Source organism: Primulina tabacum, chromosome 10 (assembly GCF_025594145.1).
Source record: "Primulina tabacum isolate GXHZ01 chromosome 10, ASM2559414v2, whole genome shotgun sequence".
In the NCBI taxonomy this organism is placed as follows: Eukaryota; Viridiplantae; Streptophyta; class Magnoliopsida; order Lamiales; family Gesneriaceae; genus Primulina; species Primulina tabacum.
In genome coordinates, this window is record NC_134559.1 from 30,384,233 (window position 1) to 30,400,599 (window position 16,367).

The 16,367-nt window shown below is 42.6% G+C and overlaps 11 non-coding genes and 3 pseudogenes across 11 annotated transcripts; all 14 read left to right on the forward strand.

Moving 5' to 3' along the window:
• Positions 1-661: 661 nt before the first annotated feature.
• LOC142511938 (5S ribosomal RNA) lies at positions 662-779 on the forward strand (annotated as a pseudogene).
• Positions 780-1,462: 683 nt separating this feature from the next.
• On the forward strand, positions 1,463-1,581 carry LOC142514219 (5S ribosomal RNA). Its single transcript, XR_012810124.1, has one exon. It is a non-coding gene; the product is annotated as a 5S ribosomal RNA (ribosomal RNA).
• Positions 1,582-2,266: 685 nt separating this feature from the next.
• On the forward strand, positions 2,267-2,384 carry LOC142508637 (5S ribosomal RNA). The gene has a single exon (XR_012806844.1). It is a non-coding gene; the product is annotated as a 5S ribosomal RNA (ribosomal RNA).
• Positions 2,385-3,068: 684 nt separating this feature from the next.
• LOC142512460 (5S ribosomal RNA) lies at positions 3,069-3,193 on the forward strand (annotated as a pseudogene).
• Positions 3,194-3,876: 683 nt separating this feature from the next.
• LOC142515339 (5S ribosomal RNA) lies at positions 3,877-3,995 on the forward strand. Its single transcript, XR_012811191.1, has one exon. It is a non-coding gene; the product is annotated as a 5S ribosomal RNA (ribosomal RNA).
• A 1,337-nt stretch (positions 3,996-5,332) lies between these two features.
• LOC142506803 (5S ribosomal RNA) lies at positions 5,333-5,451 on the forward strand. Its single transcript, XR_012805082.1, has one exon. It is a non-coding gene; the product is annotated as a 5S ribosomal RNA (ribosomal RNA).
• A 1,268-nt stretch (positions 5,452-6,719) lies between these two features.
• On the forward strand, positions 6,720-6,837 carry LOC142516227 (5S ribosomal RNA). Its single transcript, XR_012812033.1, has one exon. It is a non-coding gene; the product is annotated as a 5S ribosomal RNA (ribosomal RNA).
• A 630-nt stretch (positions 6,838-7,467) lies between these two features.
• LOC142515936 (5S ribosomal RNA) lies at positions 7,468-7,586 on the forward strand. The gene has a single exon (XR_012811756.1). It is a non-coding gene; the product is annotated as a 5S ribosomal RNA (ribosomal RNA).
• A 1,256-nt stretch (positions 7,587-8,842) lies between these two features.
• Positions 8,843-8,961, forward strand: LOC142506968 (5S ribosomal RNA). The gene has a single exon (XR_012805237.1). It is a non-coding gene; the product is annotated as a 5S ribosomal RNA (ribosomal RNA).
• Positions 8,962-10,184: 1,223 nt separating this feature from the next.
• LOC142514570 (5S ribosomal RNA) lies at positions 10,185-10,303 on the forward strand. The gene has a single exon (XR_012810458.1). It is a non-coding gene; the product is annotated as a 5S ribosomal RNA (ribosomal RNA).
• A 655-nt stretch (positions 10,304-10,958) lies between these two features.
• Positions 10,959-11,076, forward strand: LOC142517201 (5S ribosomal RNA). The gene has a single exon (XR_012812960.1). It is a non-coding gene; the product is annotated as a 5S ribosomal RNA (ribosomal RNA).
• Positions 11,077-11,758: 682 nt separating this feature from the next.
• On the forward strand, positions 11,759-11,877 carry LOC142508107 (5S ribosomal RNA). The gene has a single exon (XR_012806337.1). It is a non-coding gene; the product is annotated as a 5S ribosomal RNA (ribosomal RNA).
• A 1,190-nt stretch (positions 11,878-13,067) lies between these two features.
• Positions 13,068-13,186, forward strand: LOC142508696 (5S ribosomal RNA). The gene has a single exon (XR_012806900.1). It is a non-coding gene; the product is annotated as a 5S ribosomal RNA (ribosomal RNA).
• A 2,488-nt stretch (positions 13,187-15,674) lies between these two features.
• On the forward strand, positions 15,675-15,793 carry LOC142510912 (5S ribosomal RNA; annotated as a pseudogene).
• The last annotated feature ends 574 nt before the right edge of the window (positions 15,794-16,367 follow it).

Consider the following 16,367-nt stretch of genomic DNA (forward strand, 5'->3'; position numbering starts at 1 on the left):
TTTGATTACTTGTTGACAGATGATTTTCAGCTCAAATCATCTGAATCTCGATCGGGACCAGTTAAGTCATGTGAAATAAACGTAGCTCGGGCACTGCCGGATTTGGACAAAATTGTAGCCTAATTTGATTGTAAACGTGCAAACGAACGAGACTCTTTACTCCGCAATAACTGGCGAGATTTTAGCCGAATTTCTTCTCTAAGACCCTCTAATATGCGATTTTTCGCTTCTGTTAAGCTTCCATTTCCTCGAGAAATCCGTTTAGGAAGTCCGAAATTTGATTTCGGTTCAATTTTATCATATCCCAGGCATAATAATAGCTTTACATTAGCTATTTTCTTCTTATTTTTTTTCTATTTCATAAGAACATTTAGCGATTTTTGTTGTCGTGAGCTGGTTCTGTGCGGAAGGATATGACGCAGATTACTCCGGAGACGGTTAACTCATTAAAAACAATTATTTCGACTTTTTTCGCTATAATTTACGTAAACAGTCGCGACACAAGGACTTCCCATGGAGGTCACCCATCCTAGCTCTTCCATCGCGCCAGAACGCTTAACTTCCTGGTTCTGATTGAGCGAGAGCAGTGCCGCGTGTTGTCCATCGCCGCCCGCACCACACATACTCGAGGGATATAAGAATAAACATCCCACTCAATGTCGGGTGCGATCATACCAGCACTAATGCACCGGATCCCATCAGAACATTGAAGTTAAGCGTGCTTGGGCGATAGCAGTACTAGGATGGGTGACCCCTGGGTAGTCCACGTTTTGCATACTTTTTCGTGTTTTTCTATTTTTGATTACTTGTTGACAGACGATTTTCAACTCAAATCATCTGAATCTCGATCGAGACTAGATAAGACATGTGAAATCAACATATCTCGGGAACTGCCGGATTTTGACAAAGTTGTATGCTAATTTGATTGTAAACGGGCAAACGAAGGAGAATCATTACCCCGCAATGAGCTGGCAAGATTTTAGCCGAATTCCTTCTCTAAGACCCTCTAATTTGCGATTTTTCGCTTCTGTTAAGCTTTCGTTTCCTCGAGAAATCCGCTTAGGAAGTCCGAAATTCGATTCCGGTTCAATTTTATCGTATCCCAGGCATAATAATAGCTTTACATTCGCTATTTTCTTCTTTTTATTTTTTTTCTATTTACTGGGAACATTTAGCGATTTTTGTTGTAGTGAGCCGGTTATGTGCGGAAGGGTATGACGTAGATTACTCAGGAGACGGTTTACTCACTAAAAACAATTATTTCGACTGTTTTAGCTATAATTTACCTAAACGGTCGCGACACGAGGACTTCCCAAGTAGGTCACCCATCTTAGCTCTGCCATCAAGCCAGAACGCTTAACTTCATGGTTCTGATTGGGCGAGAGCAGTGCCGCGTGTTGTCCATCGGCGCCCGCGCCACACGTACTCGAGGGATATAAGAATAAACATCCCACTCAATGTCGGGTGCGATCATACCAGCACTAATGCACCGGATTCCATCAGAACTCCGAAGTTAAGCGTGCTTGGGCGAGAGCAGTACTGGGATGGGTGACCCTCTTGGAAGTCCTCGTGTTGCAACCCTTTTCGTGTTTTTCTATCTTTGATTACTTGTTGACAGACGATTTTCGGCTCAAATCATCTGAATCTCGATCGGAACCAGATAAGACATGTGAAATCAACGTAGCTCGGGCACTGCCGGATTTGGACAAAATTGTAGCCTAATTTGATTGTAAACGGGCAAACGAACGAAACTCATTACTCCGCAATGAGCTTGCGAGATTTTAGCCGAATTATTTTTCTAAGACCCTCTAATTTGCGATTTTCCGCTTCTGTTAAGCTTCTGTTTCCTAGAGAAATCCGCTTAGGAAGTCCGAAATTCGATTCTGGATCCATTTTATCGTATCCCAAGCATAATAATAGCCTTACATTTGCTATTTACCTCTTCTTATTTTTTTTTTCTATTTTCTGGGAACATTTAGCGATTTTTTTTGTCGTTAGCCGGTTCTGTGCGGAAGGGTATGATGCCGATTTCTCCGGAAACGGTTAACTCGTTAAAAACAATTATTTCGACTGTTTTATCCATAATTTACGAAAACGGTCGCGACACGAGGACTTCCTAGGGATGTCACCCGTCCTAGCTCTGCCATCGCGCCAGAACGCTTAACTTCATGGTTCTGATTGGGCGAGAGCAGTGCCGCGTGTTGTCCATCGCCGCCCGCGCCACACGTACTCGAGGGATATAACAATAAACATCCCACTCAATGTCGGGTGCGATCATAACAGCACTAATGCACTTGATCCCATCAGAACTCCGAAGTTAAGCGTGCTTGGGGAGAGTAGTACTAGGATGGGTGACCCCTTGGGAAGTCCTCGTGTTGCACCCCTTTTCATGTTTTTCTATTTTTGATTATTTGTTGACAGACGATTCTCGGCTCAAATCATCTGAATCTCGATCGGGGCCAGATAAGTGATGTAAAATCAACGAAGCTCGGGCACTGTCGGATTTGGACAAAATTGTAGGCTAATTTTATTGTAAACGGGCAAACGAACGAGACTCATTACTCCGCAATAAACTGGCGAGATTTTAGCCGAATTCCTTCTCTAAGACCCTATAATTTGCGATTTTCCGCTTCTGTTAAGCTTCCGTTTCCTCGAGAAATCCGTTTAGGAAGTCCGAAATTCGATTTCGGTTCCATTTTATCGTATCCCACGCATAATAATAGCTTTACATTTGCTATTTTCTTCTTCTTATTTTTTTTTCTATTTTCTGGGAACATTTAGCGATTTTTGTTGTCGTGAGCCGGTTCTGTGTAGAAGGGTATAACAAAAATTACTCCGGAGACGGTTAACTCATTAAAAGAAATTATTTCGACTGTTTTATCCATAATTTACGTAAACGGTCGCGACACTAGGACTTCCCAGGGAGGTCACCCATCCTAACTCTGCCATCGCGCCAGAACGCTTAACTTCATATTTCTGATTGGGCGAGAGCAGTGCCGCGTGTTGTCCATCGCCGCCTGCGCCACACGTACTCGAGGGATATAAGAATAAACATCCCACTAAATGTCGGGTGCGATCATACCAGCACTAAAGCAACGGATCCCATCTGAACTCAAAAGTTAAGCGTTCTTGGGCGAGACCAGTAGTAGGATGAGTGACCCAGACCCCTTGGGAAGTCCCCGTGTTGCACCCATTTTCGTGTTTTTCTATTTTTGATTACCTGTTGACAGACGATTTTCGGCTCAAATCATCCGAATCTCGATCGTGACCAGATAAGACATGTGAAATCAACGTAGCTCAGGCACTGCCGGATTTGGACAAAATTGTTAGATAATTTGATTGTAAACGGGCAAACGAACGAGTCTCATTACTTCGCAATGAGCTGGCGAGATTTTAGCCGAATCCTTCTCTAAGACCCTCTAATTTGCGATTTTCCGCTTCGGTTAAGCTTCCGTTTTTCCTCGAGAAATCCGTTTAGGAAGTCAGAAATTCGATTCCGGTTCCATTTTATCGTATCCCAAGCATAATAATAGCTTTACATTCGCTCTTTTCTTCATCTTATTTTTTTATATTTTCTTGGAACATTAGAGATTTTTGTTGTCGTGAGCCGGTTCTGTGCGGAAGGGTATGACGCAGATTACTCCGGAGACGGTTAACTCATTAAAAACAAATATTTCGACTGTTTTAGCTATAATTTACGTACACGGTCGCGACACGAGGATTTTCCCTGGGAGGTCACCCATCCTAGCTCTGCCATCACGCCAGAACGCTTAACTTCATGGTTCTGATTGGACGAGAGCAGTTCCGCGTGTTGTCCATCGCCGCCCGCGCCACACGTACTCGAGGGATATAAGAATAAACATCCCACTAAATGTCGGGTGTGATCATACCAGCAATAATGCACCGGATCCCATGAGAACTCCGAAGTTAAGCGTGCTTGGGCGAGAGCAGTACTAGAATGGGTGACCCTCTGAGAAGTCCTCGTGTTGCACCCTTTTTCGTGTTTTTCTATTTTTGATTACTTGTTGACAGACGATTTTCGACTCAAATCATCTGAATCTCGATCGGGACAAGATAAGTCTTGTGAAATCAACCTAGCTCGGGCATTGCCGGATTTGGACAAAATTGTAGCATAATTTGATTGTAAACGGGCAAACGAAAGAGACTCATTACTCCGCAATGAGCTGGCGAGATTTTAGCCGAATTCTTTTTCTAAGACCCTCTAATTTTCGATTTTCCGCTTCTGTTAAACTTCTGTTTCCTCGAGAAATCCATTTAGGAAGTCCAAAATTAGATTTCGGTTCCATTTTATCGTATCACAGGCATAAAAATAGCTTTACATTCGCTATTTTCTTTTTCTTATTTTTTTTATTTTCTGGGAACATTAGAGATTTTTGTTGTCGTGAGCCGGTTCTGTGCGGAAGGGTATGACGCAGATTACTCCGGAGACGGTTAACTTATTAAAAACAATTATTTCGACTGTTTTAATCAAAATTTATGTAAACGGTCGCGACACGAGGACTGCCAGGGAGGTCACCCATCCTAGCTCTGCCATCGCGCCAGAACGCTTAACTCAGAAGTTAAGCGTGCTTGGGCGAGAGCAGTACTAGTATGGGTGACCCCCTGGGAAGTCTTCGTGTTGCACCCCTTTTGGTGTTTTTCTATTTTTGATTAATTGTTGACAGACGATTTTCGGCTCAAATCATCTGAATCTCGATCGGGACAAGATAAGTCATGTGAAATCAACCTAGCTCGGGCTTTGCCGGATTTGGACAAAATTGTAGCTAAATTTGATTGTAAACGGGCAAACGAACGAGACTCATTACTCCGCAATGAGCTGGAGAGATTTTAGCCGAATTCCTTCTCTAAGACCCTCGAATTTTCGATTTTACGCTTCTGTTAATGTTCCGTTTCCTCGAGAAATCCGCTTAGGAAGTCCGAAATTCGATTCCGGTTTCATTTTATCGTATCCGAGGCATAATAATAGCTTTACATTCGCTATTTTCTTATTCTTATTTTTTTTTCTATTTTCTGGGAACATTTAGCGATTTTTGTTGTCGTGAGCCGGTTCTGTACGGAAGGGTATGACGCAGATTACTCCGAAGACGGTTAACTCATTAAAAACAATTATTTCGACTGTTTTATCCATAATTTACGTAAACGATCGCAACACGAGGACTTCCCAGGGAGGTCACCCATCCTTGCTCTGCCATCGCGCTAGAACGCTTAACTTCATGGTTCTGATTGGGCGAGAGCAGTTCCGCGTGTTGTCCATCGCTGCCCGCGCCACACGTACTCGAGGGATATAAGAATAAACATCCCACTCAATGTCAGGTGCGATCATACCAGCTCTAATGGAACGGATCCCATCAGAACTCCGAAGTTAAGCGTGCTTGGGCGAGAGCAGTACTAGGATGGATGACCCCCTGGGAAGTCCTCGTGTTGCACCCCTTTTCGTGTTTTTCTATTTTTGATTACTTGTTGACAGACAATTTTCTGCTAAATCATCTGAATCTATATCGGGACCAGATAAGACATGTGAAATCAATGTAGCAAGGGCACTGCCGGATTTGGACAAAATTGTAGCCTAATTTGATTGTAAACGGGAAAACGAACGAGACTCATTACTCCGCAATGAGCTGGCGAGATTTTAGCCAAATTCCTTCTCTAAAACCCTCTAATTTGAGATTTTCCGCTTCTTTTAAGCTTCCGTTTACTCGAGAAATCCGTTTAGGAAGTCCGAAATTTGATTTTGGTTCCATTTTATCGTATCCCCGGCATAATAATAGCTTTACATTCGCTATTTTTTTCTTCTTATTTTTTTTTTCAATTTTCTGGGAACATTTACCGATTTTTGTTGTCGTGAGTCGGTTCTGTGCGGAAGGGTATGACGCAGATTACTCCGGAGACGATTAACTCATTAAAAACAATTATTTCGACTGTTTTAGCCATAATTTACGTAAACGGTCGCGACACGCGGAATTCCCAGGGAGGTCACCCATCCTAGCTCTGCCATCGCGCCCGCATGCTTAACTTCATGGTTCTGATTGGGCGAGAGCAGTGCCGCGTGTTGTCTATCGCCGCCCGCGCCACACGTACTCGAGGGATATAAGAATAAACGTCCCACTCAGAACTCCGAAGTTAAGCGTGCTTGGGCGAGAGCAGTACTAGGATGGATGACCCCCTGGGAATTCCTCGTGTTGCACCCATTTTCGTGTTTTTCTATTTTTGATTACCTGTTGACAGACGATTTTCGGCTCAAATCATCTGAATCTCGATCGAGAGCTTTTAATTTGCGATTTTCAACTTCTGTTAAGCTTTTGTTTCTCTAGAAATCCGTTTAGAAAGTCCGAAATTCGATTCCGGTTCCATTTTATCGTATCTTAGGCATAATAATAGCTTTACATTCGCTATTTTCTTCTTCTTATTTTTTTCAGTTTTCTGGGAACATTTAACGATTTTTGTTGTCGTGAAATGGTTCTGTGCGGAAGGGTATGACGCAGATTACTCCGGAGACGGTTAACTCATTAAAAAAATTATTTCGACTGTTTTATCCATAATTTACGTAAACGGTCGCGACACGAGGACTTCCCAGGGAGGTCACCCATCCTAGCTCTCTGCCATCGCGCTAGAAAGCTTAACTTCATGGTTCTATTGTCAATCGCCGCCCGCTTCACACGTACTCATGGGATATAAGAATAAACATCCCACTCAATGTTGGGTGCGTTCATACCAGCACTAATGCACCGGATCCCATCAGAACTTCGAAGTTAAGCGTACTTGGGCGAGAGCAGTACTAGGATGGGTGACCCCTGGGAAGTCCTCGTGTTGCACCCCTCTTCGTGTTTTTCTATTTTTGATTACTTATTGACCGACGATTTTCGGCTCAAATCATCTGAATCTTGATCGGACCAGATAAGCCATGTGAAATCAACGTAGCTCGGACACTGCCAGATTTGGACAAAATTGTAGCCTAATTTGATTGTAAACGGGCAAACGAACGAGTCTCATTGCTCTACAATGAGCTGGCGAGATTTTAGCCGAATTCCTTCTTTAAGACACTCTAATTTGCGATTTTCTCTTCTTTTGAGCTTCCGTTTCCTCGAGAAATCCGCTTAGGAAGTCCAAAATTCGATTCCGGTTCCATTTTATCGTATCCCAGGCATAATAATAGCTTTACATTCGCTATTTTCTTCATCTTATTTTTTTTCTATTTTCTGGGAACATTTAGCGATTTTTGTTGTCGTGAGCCGGTTCTGTGCGAAAGGGTATGACGCAGTTTACTCTGGAGACGGTTAACTCATTAAAAACAATTATTTCGACGGTTAAGCCATCCTAGCTCTGCCATCGCGCCAAAACGCTTAACTTCTTGGTTCTGATTTTTCGAGAGCAGTGCCGCGTGTTGTACATCACCGCCAACGCCGCACGTACTCGAGGGATATAAGAATAAACATTCCACTCAATGTCGGGTGCGATCATACCAGCACTAATGCACCGGATCCCATCAGAACTCCGAAGTTAAGCGTGTTTGGTCGAGAGCAGTACTAGGATGGGTGACCCCTTGGGATGTCCTCGTGTTGCACCCATTTACGTGTTTATCTATTTTCGATTACTTGTTGACAGATGATTTTCGGCTCAAATCATCTGAATCTCGATCGGGACCTGATAAGACATGTGAAATAAACGTAGCTCGGGCCCTGCCGGATTTGGACAAAATTGTAGGCTAATTTGATGGTAAACGGGCAAACAAACGAGACTCGTTACTCAGCAATGAGCTGACGAGATTTTAGCCGAATTCCTTCTCTAAGACCCTCTAATTTGCGATTTTTCGCTTCTGTTAAGCTTCCGTTTCCTCAATAAATATGTTTAGGAAGTTTGAAATTCGATTCCAGTTCTGTTTTATCGTATCTCAGGAAAAATAATAGCTTTACATTCGCTATTTTCTTCTTCTTATTTTTTTTCTATTTTCTGGGAACATTTATAGATTTTTGTTGTCGTGAGCCGGTTCGGTGCGGAAAGGTATCACGCAGATAACTCTAGAGACGGTTAACTCATAAAAAAAAATTATTTCGACTGTTTGAGCTATAATTTACGTAAAAGGTCACGACACGAGGACTTCCCAGGATGGGCGACCCCCTGACAAGTCCTTGTGTTGCACCTCTTTTCGTGTTTTTCTATTTTTGATTACTTGTTCATAGACGATTTTCGGATCAAATCATCTGAATCTCGATCGGGACCAGATAAGATATGTGAAATCAACGTAGCTCGGGCACTGCCGGATTTGGACAAAATTGTTGGCTAATTTGATTGTAAACGGGCAAACGAACGAGACTCATTACTCTGCAATGAGCTGACGAGATTTTATCCGAATTCCTTCTCTAAGACCCTCTAATATGTGATTTTCTGCTTCTTTTAAGCTTCCGTTTCCTCGAGAAATCCGTTTAGGAATTCCGAAATTCGATTCCGGTTATATTTTATCGTATCCGAGGCATAATAATAGCTTTACGTTCGATATTTTCTTCTTCTTATTTTTTTTCTATTTTCTGGGAACATTTAGCGATTTTTGTTGTCGTGAGCTGGTTCTGTCGGAATGGTATGACGCAGATTACAACGGAGACGGTTAACTCATTAAAAACAATTATTTCGACTATTTTACTATAATTTACGTAAACGGTCGCGACACGAGGACTGCCCAGGGAGGTCACCCATCCTAGCTCATCCATTGCGCCAGAACGCTTAACTTCATGATTCTGATTGGGCGAGAGCAGTGACGTGTGTTGACCATCGCTGATCGCGCCACACGTACTCGAGGGATATAAGAATAAACATCCGACTCAATGACGGGTGCGATCATTCCAGCACTAATGCACCGGATCCCATTAGAACTCCGAAGTTAAGCGTGCTTGGGTGAGACCAGCACTAGGATGGGTGACCCCTTGTGAAGTCCTCGTGTTGCACCCATTTTCGTGTTTTTCTATTTTTAATTACTTGTTGACATACGATTTTCTGCTCAAATCATATGAATCTCGATCGGGACAAAATAAGATATGTGAAATCAACATATCTAGGGCACTGCCGGATTTGGACAAAATTGTAGCCTAATTTGATTGTAAACGGTCTTAGCCGAATTCCTTCTCAAAGACCTTCTAATTTGCGATTTTCCGCTTATGTTAAACTTCCGTTTTCTCAAGAAATCCGCTTAGGAAGTCCGAAATTCGATTACGTTTCAATTTTATCGTTTCCTTTGTATAATAATAGCTTTACATTCGCTATTTTCTTCTTTTTACTCCGAAGACGGTTAACTCATTAAAAACAATTATTTCGACTGTTTTAGCCATAATTTACGTAAACAGTCGCGACACAAGGGCTTCCCAGGAAGGTCACCCATCCTAGCTCTGCCATCGCACCAGAACGCTTAACTTCATGGTTATGATTGGGCGAGAGCACTGCCGCGTGTTGTCCATCGCCGCTCGCGCCACAAGTCCTTGTGTTGCACCCCTTTTCGTGTTTTTCTATTTCTGATTGCTTGTTGACATACGATTTTTGGCTCAAATCATCTGAATCACGATCGGGACCAGATATGACAAGTGAAATCAAAGTAGCTCAAGCACTGCCAGATTTGGACAAAATTGTAGCCTAATTTGATTGTAAACGGTCAAACGAACGAGACTCATTACTCCGCTATGAGCTGGCGAGAATTTAGCTGAATTCCTTCACTAAGACACTCTAATTTGCGATTTTCCGCATCTGTTAAGCTTCCGTTTCCTCGAGAAATCCGCTTAGAAAGTCCGAAATTCGATTCCGGTTCCATTTTATCGCATCACAGGCATAATAATATCTTTACATTCGCTATTTTCTTCTTTTTATTTTTTTTTTCTATTTTCTAGGAACATTTAGCGATTTTTGTTCTCATGACCCGGTTCTGTTCGGAAGGGTATGACGCAGATTACTTCGGAGATGGTTAACTCATTAAAAACAATTATTTCGATTGTTTTAGCCATAATTTACGTAAACGGTCGCGACACGCCGACTTCCCAGGGAGGTCACCCATCCTAGCTCTGCCATCACGCCAGAATGCTTAACTTCATGGTTCTGATTGGGCGAGACCAGTGCCGCGTGTTGTCCATCGCCGCCCGCGCCACACGTACTCGAGGGATATAAGAATAAACGTCCCACTCAATGTCGGGTTCGATCATACCAGCACTAATGCACCGGATCCCATTAGAACTCCGAAGTTAAGCGTGCTTGGGCGAGAGCAGTACTAGGATGGGTGACCCCTTGTGAAGTCCTCGTGTTGCACCCTTTTCGTGTTTTTCTATTTTTGATTACTTGTTGATAGACGATTTTCGGCTCAAATCATCTGAATCTAGATCGAGAGCAGATAAGACAAGTGAAATCAACTTAGCTCGGGCACTAACTGATTTCGACAAAATTGTAGTCTAATTTAATTGTAAACGGGCAAATGAATGAGACTCGTTACTCCGCAATGAGCTGGCGAGATTTTAGCCGAATTCCTTCTCTAACACCCTTTAATTTGCGGTTTTCAGCTTCTGTTAAGCTTTTGTTTCCTCTAGAAATCCGTTTAGAAAGTCCGAAATTCGATCCGGTTCCATTTTATCGTATCCCAGGCATAATAATAGCTTTACATTCGCTATTTTCTTCTTCGTATTTTTTTCAGTTTTCTGGGAACATTTAATGATTTTTGTTGTCGTGAGCTGGTTCTGTGCGGAAGGGTATAACGCAGATTACTCCGGAGACGGTTAACTCATTAAAAAAATTATTTCGACTGTTTTATCCATAATTTACGTAAACGGTCGCGACACGAGGACTTCCCAGGGAGGTCACCCATCCTAGCTCTGCCATCGCGCCAGAACGCTTAACTTCATGGTTCTGTTGTCAATCGCCGCCCGCTTCACACGTACTCGTGGGATATAAGAATAAACATCCTACTCAATGTTGGGTGCGTTCATACCAGCACTAATGCACCGGATCCCATCAGAACTCCGATGTTAAGCGTGCTTGGGCGAGAGCAGTACTAGGATGGGTGACCCCTGGAAAGTCCTCGTGTTGCACCTCTTTTCGTGTTTTTCTATTTTTGATTACTTATTGACAGACGATTTTCGGCTCAAATCATTAGAATCTCGATCGGGACCAGATAAGCCATGTGAAATCAACATAGCTCGGGCACATCCAGATTTGGACAAAATTGTAGCCTAATTTGATTGTAAACGGGCAAACAACGAGATTCATTGCTCTACAATGAGCTGGCGAGATTTTAGCCGAATTCCTTCTCTAAGACACTCTAATTTGCGATTTTCCGCTTCTGTTGAGCTTCCGTTTCCTCGAGAAATCCGCTTAGGAAGTCCGAAATTCGATTCCGGTTCCATTTTATCGTATCCCAGGCATAATAATAACTTTATATTTGCTATTTTCTTCATCTTATTTTTTTTCTATTTTCTGGGAACATTTAGCGATTTTTGTTGTCGTGAGCCGGTTCTGTGCGGAAGGGTATGACGCAGATTACTCCGGACACGGTTAACTCATTAAAAACAATTATTTCGACTGTTTTAGCTATAATTTACGTAAACGGTCGCGACACGAGGACTTCCCAGGAAAGTCACCCATCCTAGCTCTGCCATCGCGCCAAAACGCTTAACTTCTTGGTTCTGATTTTGCGAGAGCAGTGCCGCGTGTTGTACATCACCGCCAACGCCGCACGTACTCGAGGGATATAAGAATAAACATTCCACTCAATGTCGGGTGCGATCATACCAGCACTAATGCAACGGATCTCATTAGAACTCCGAAGTTAAGCGTGTTTGGTCGAGAGCAGTACTAGGATGGGTGACCCCTTGGGATGTCCTCGTGTTGCACCCATTTACGTGTTTTTCTATTTTCGATTACTTGTTGACAGATGATTTTCGGCTCAAATCATCTGAATCTCGATCGGGAGCAGATAAGACATGTGAAATAAACGTAGCTCGGGCCCTGCCGGATTTGGACAAAATTGTAGGCTAATTTGATGGTAAACGGGAAAACAAATGAAACTCGTTACTCAGCAATGAGCTGACGAGATTTTAGCCGAATTCCTTCTCTAAGACCCTCTAATTTGCGATTTTCCGCTTCTGTTAAGCTTCCGTTTCCTCGATAAATATGTTTAGGAAGTTTGAAATTCGATTCCAGTTCTATTTTCTGGGAACATTTATAGATTTTTGTTGTCGTGAGCCGGTTCGGTGCGGAAAGGCATCACGCAGATAACTCTGGAGACGGTTAACTCATAAAAAAAATTATTTCGACTGTTTTAGCTATAATTTACGTAAACGGTCACGACACGAGGACTTCCCAGGATGAGCGACCCCCTGGGAAGTCCTCGTGTTGCACCTCTTTTCGTGTTTTTCTATTTTTGAATACTTGTATATAGACGATTTTCGGCTCAAATCATCTGAATCTCGATCGGGACCAGATAAGATATGTGAAATCAACGTAGCTCGGGCACTGCCGGATTTGGACAAAATTGCTGGCTAATTTGATTGTAAACGGGCAAACAAACGAGACTCATTACTCTGCAATGAGCTGACGAGATTTTATCCGAATTCCTTCTCTAAGACCCTCTAATATGTGATTTTCTGCTTCTTTTAAGCTTCCGTTTCCTCGAGAAATCCGTTTAGGAAGTCCGAAATTGGATTCCGGTTCCATTTTATCGTATCCGAGGCATAATAATAGCTTTACGTTCGATATTTTCTTCTTCTTATTTTTTTTCTATTTTCTGGGAATATTTAGCGATTTTTGTTGTTGTGAGCCGGTTCTGTGCGGAAGGGTATGACGCAGATTACTCCGGAGACGGTTAACTCATTAAAAACAATTATTTCGACTGTTTTAGCTATAATTTACGTAAACGGTCGCGACACGAGGACTTGCCAGGGAGGTCACCCATCCTCACTCTGCCATTGCATTAGAACATTTAACTTCATGGTTCTGATTGGGCGAGAGCAGTGCCACGTGTTGTCCATCGCCGCCCGCGCCACACGTAGTAGAGGGATATAAGAATAAACATCCCACTCAATGTCGTGTTCGATCATACCAGCACTAATGCACTGGATCCCATTAGAACTCCGAAGTTAAGTGTGCTAGTGCTAGGGCAGTACTAGGATGGGTGACCCCCTGGGAAGTCCTCGTGTTGCACCCCTTTTCGTGTTTTTCTATTTTTGATTACTTGTTGACAGACGATTTTCGGCTAAAATCATCTGAATATCGATCGGCACTAGATAAGACATGTGAAATCAACGTAGCTCGGGCTCTGTCGGATTTGGAAAAAATTGTAGCCTAATTTGATTGTAAACGGGAAAACGAACGAGACTCTTTACTCCGCAATGAGCTGGCAAGATTTTAGCCGAATTCCTTCTCTAAGACCCTATAATTTGCGATTTTTCGCTTTTGTTAAGCTTCCGTTTCTTCGAGAAATCCGCTTAGGAAGTTCGAAATTGGATTTCAATTCCATTTTATCGTATCGCAGGCATAATAATAACTTTACATTCGCTAATTTTTTTTCCTATTTTTTTCTATTTTCTGGGAACATTTAGCAATTTTTTTTGTCGTGAGCCGGTTCTGTGCGGAAAGGTATGACGCAGATTACACCGGAGACGGTTAACTCATTAAAACAATTATTTCGACTGTTTTATCAATAATTTACGTAAACGGTCGCGACACGAGGACTTCCCAGGGAGGTCACCCGTCCTAGCTCTGCCATCGCGCCAGAACGCTTAACTTCATGGTTCTGATTGGGCGAGAGCAGTGCTGTAATGATCATGGGCCATTAGGCTGAACCAACAAAGGCCTCTGCCCATACCCACGCACCAATACTGGTCATGGGTCGTTAGGATGGTCCAGCATGGGCCGAGGCCTTTGTTGGTTCTGCCTAATGGCCCATGATCGTTACAAAAAAAGGCGCCTTTTTTTGTAACGATCATGGGCCATTAGGCTGAACCAACAAAGGCCTCGGCCCATACCCACGCACCACTACTGGTCATGGGTCGTTAGGATGGTCCAGCATGGGCCAATGCACCGTCACTCATAGAATATCTCACCCCTGGTAAGTGGTTTCTTTCTTCTTCCCTAACACTTGAACCCAGGACCTCCAGACTTAAGTACCTAGATTCCTAAGTGTTGGTACCAGTTGAGAATTTAGTCTTTTTATATTATTTTAGCCCTTATGAACCACGACTCGACCCCCGTGAACCATTTTTCAATTTTCCCAAGTTTTAAAAACTCTAATGACCCAAAATCTTCGACCCCGAGCCATCTCTTGATTTTCACGAGTTACCCCCGAACCATGTTGATCCAAAACTTGACCAACATCCTAAAGTACCCTACTGGACCCATATATCCCACGGAAAACACCCCTAACCAAAAAAACGAGCCCCATACTCCTCTACCATAAGCTGGTCGAGAAATCCTTGTTGGACAAGGACTCTTGATCAAGCTTCCCTGCCCCTACCAACGAACCCAGCCACCGAACCAACCTGTTGTGCACTCCCTAAGGACCCTAAGGACTCTACCTGACCTAGCCCAGGCCCCCTGGACCACGCCCACCAGCCTGCAACAAGCCCAGAACCCTACACGCAATTCCCCTTGATTCTCGGGTGGGAGTCATAGCTTGCTAGGACTCCTTCCCAGCCCTTGAATGCGAGTCCTAGCATGGCTAGGACTCTCTCCCTAACTCACCCACGACCTTGGTTAACCCGTGGAACCAGCCAACCAAGCCCTAGCCCCTGCAACAATAAAACCGAACCCCTTTGCTCCATGACAGAAGGTTGCTGCACAGCTTGTGTTCTATTTCGTGTGTGGTGTTAAGGTGATTATCTAGGACTCTAAATCCCGTGTAAAATCATGCCTAAACATAACCTATATCATGGCAGCTCGTATATACATGTAAAGGACAAAAGTTTGAATCAAAATCATGCTTGGAATTTCATGGATTGCATAAAAACGAAAATAATTCAAAGTGTCACTTGTTTCCCAAAATTTTCATGCATAAAAATATAATATGATGTGATGATGGTTTGAAGGGAAGAATATGTGAGCCTATGCGTAATTTACACACGAAAAACCATTGACGATGACGAAGAACGGAGCAAGAACCTTGGCTAAGACTTTCCCTTGGCAACGCTCGAAAGTTTGCCTCAATTTTTAAGAATGTGTGTGCCGTGTAATCTAGGTATTTTCAGAATTGTGGCCGTGTGCTTTTGAAATAATCGTAGGTTTATGGGAAAGGTTTACATATTATATACTTAATTAAACACTAACAAGGCTTTAGGCCTATTAAGCCCCTAATTAAGCCCATTAGTCTTTAATTAGAATTAAATAAAATGTTAGTAAAGTTTTGGTAAAAATAGTTTGGGAATTAAATAGCGGGGTTGCCAAAAAGTTCGTATTTTTTTAATGAAAAACCCACACCGATAAAATTTACGTCCCGACGTATAAAATCAACATGCAAGTATCGAAATTTAAGGGACCAAAATGCAATATTTCGAAAGATTGGGGACCTAAGGGCAATTTACGAACGTTTAAGGGCTGAATCAAAATTTTCGAAATAATATAAGGATTTATTTGTTGTCCATCGCCACCCGCGCCACACGTACTCGAGGGATATAAGAATAAACATCCCACTCAATGTTGGGTGGGATCATACCAGCACTAATGAACCGGATACCATCAGAACTCGGAAATTAAGCGTGCTTGGGCGAGAGCAATACTAGGACGGGTGACCCCCTGGGAAATCCTCGTGTTGCACCCTTTTTTGTGTTTTTCTATTTTTGATTACTTGTTGACAGACGATTTTCGGCTCAAATCATCTGAATCTCGATCGGGACCAGATAAGACATGTGAAATCAACGTAGCTCGGGCACTGCCGGATTTGGACAAAACTGTAGCCTAATTTGATTGTAAACGGGCAAATGAACGAGACTGATTACTCTGCAATGAGATGGCGAGATTTTAGCCGAATTCCTTCTTTAAGACCCTCTAATTTGCGATTTTTCGCTTCTGTTAAGATTTCGTTTCCTCGAGAAATCCGTTTAGGAAGTCCAAAATTCGATTCCGGTTCAATTTTATCGTATCCTAGGCATAATAATAGCTTTACATTCGTTATTTTTTTCTTCTTATTTTTTTTCAATTTTCTGGGATCATTTAGCGATTTTTGTTGTCGTGAGCCGGTTCTGTGCGGAAGGGTATGACGCAGATTACTCCGGAGAATTTTCAAGAAAATTATTTTTATTACACGATTAAGTTCTATTAATTAATAAAAGATGTTTTAAAGTGTTTTTCAAGAATTGAGATTTATTGGGTATTTTTATCTGCAGAATTTTATT